The sequence below is a fragment of the Eubalaena glacialis genome, chromosome 16 (assembly GCF_028564815.1).
Source record: "Eubalaena glacialis isolate mEubGla1 chromosome 16, mEubGla1.1.hap2.+ XY, whole genome shotgun sequence".
Classification (NCBI taxonomy): domain Eukaryota; kingdom Metazoa; phylum Chordata; class Mammalia; order Artiodactyla; family Balaenidae; genus Eubalaena; species Eubalaena glacialis.
In genome coordinates this window covers 27,219,208-27,221,371 of record NC_083731.1, presented here as the reverse complement: position 1 = coordinate 27,221,371, position 2,164 = coordinate 27,219,208, and the positions used below count along the sequence as shown (strand labels likewise).

At 39.8% G+C, this 2,164-nt stretch overlaps 1 pseudogene; it reads left to right on the top strand.

The window, feature by feature from the left end:
• The first annotated feature begins 268 nt into the window (after nt 1-268).
• LOC133076498 (SIN3-HDAC complex-associated factor-like) lies at nt 269-972 on the top strand (annotated as a pseudogene).
• Nucleotides 973-2,164: the final 1,192 nt, after the last annotated feature.

Genomic DNA, 2,164 nt, shown 5'->3' with positions numbered 1-2,164 from the left:
GGCAGCTCTCCACCGGAACTCTCCCTCCGACCCCAGATGCTGCGTTTACCCACCGCGCCGCCGGGGAGCGGTTCTCTTTGCAGCTTGGGTGCCTCTGTCTCGGTCGTCGCGTGCCCAGGGGTCCATCCAGTGGCATTTTGAGTTTTGAAAGGTATTTTTGAATATAAGAAACACTTTACTACCCAGAAGGAATCTAGAAAGTGGAATTGGGGAAGTTATTACATTGGGGGAACTATTGGTGTCCTTCAAAGCATACTAAGACTATTGCCCAGAAGAAACGATGTTTGGTTTTCGCAAGCCAAAGGTGGACCGAAGTATAGAGGGCTGCTATATTTGCAGAGCTAAATCCTCCAGTTCCCGATTCACTGACAGTTAACGCTATGAAAAGGACTTACAGAGCTGTTTTGGGTTACAGGAGACTCGTTCAGGAGACATCTGTAATGCCAGTGTCCTGCTTGTGAAAAGATGGAAGAAATTGCCAGCAGGATCAAAAAGAAAAAAAAAAAAACTGGAATCATGTGGTAGATGCAAGGGCAGGACCCAGTCTAAAGACTACACTGAAACCAAAGAAAGTGAAAACTCTATCTGGAAACAAGATAAAAAGCAACCAGATCAGTAAACTGCAGAAAGAATCTAAATGTCACCATTCTGATGCTCACAGTACCACCTTAGGTGCCTCTCCAGCTCGATCTCCTTGTTCTAGTAACCAGTCAGATGATGGCTCGGATACAGAGATGGCTTCTGGCTCTAACAGAACGCCAGTGTTTTCCTTTTTAGATCTCACATACTAGAAAAGACAGAAAATACGCTGTGGCACTATCTATAAAGGCCGTTTGGGGGAAGTCCTTGTTGACATACATCTATTCAAGCCTTGCTGCAGCAATAAGAAAGCAGCTGCTGGGAAAGCCGGTGGAGCAGGGGCCAGAGCCTCTGCCCATCTCCACTCAGGAGTGGTGACTGAGGTTTATGTAGAAGGGGAACAAAAAACGATTTAAATTTTGGAAAACAAAGCAACAAAATGACCCTCCTATTTTTTAACTTGGATACCTACTATTCTGCCAAAGGAAGATTCCTAGAGTAGTTTTGAGTGTGTTGTTTTCCCTCCAGTTCCACAAACTCTGAAGCCAGTATGTAGCTAACTAAAAGAAAAAACGAAGTGTACATAATATTTAAGATGCTGAGTATTTCATAGGAAAGCTGAATGCTGCTGTAAGGTGCTCTTTAAGTCTTTTTGTAAAATCCCCTTCTAATGAATGAAATTAGGGGAATTTCAGGGGACAGAGATGGGATTTGTTGTATGATAAATGTATATAGTTTTAGTCTTTCTATATTGAGAAGACTATAGTTTGTCCCAACTTTGGTTGGGACATTTTTTAAGATGGCTGGCTACACTTGTTTTCCTTCTTTATAATAAATTTGTCATAACTCAGTAAACACAGACTTGCCCCTAGAGGTAGTTGTTAATAACTTTGAAATATTAAGGTGTTGCCAAGGTTCTGATGATTCAGACCTGTACTACTGAATATTAAGCAGGACAGACTAAGCTCTCTAGTGTGAATATCTTGAAGGAGTAATTTCTAAATATACAGAGCTAACTTGATTGCATATGTTGCATCCTGTGTCACCTCCCTCCATATTGGTATTTGATAAAGTTTTTAATTTATATGACACTTCTAAAGCAGAATTCAAAGTTCCTGTCAGGGAAATGTCAAGTCTTTAGGATAAGCAATCACGTATGAATAGTACCAAAGCATTACCACTTGGTAGAGAACGCACTCTATTAAAAATGTTAAATTATCTGAAAAATAAAATGTGCAAGTCTTCAGGATGGCACATGAAAAAAACAAAGGTTAATGCTTCTTGAGGCACATCTCTTAGAGGGCTTGCAAGTGTGTAAATAATTTGTTTATGTTACATGACTGGTGACTTCACTGAAAATCTACACAATTCAGTTTTAGCTCTAGATTACTTCAGTTGACCTTTGTGAAGGTTTTATTTGTGTAGAATGGTTGTTTGACTTGTTTTAACCTATTAGGGTTTTGGGCTTTTGTTTTGTTTTCATTCTATATTAAAGTAAAGTTCAACTAAAAGAAAAGAGTTGTATGTTAACGCTGAGTGGGTTGCTTTTGGTTTGGTTTCTTTTAGTCAGGCTTTCTGAACATTG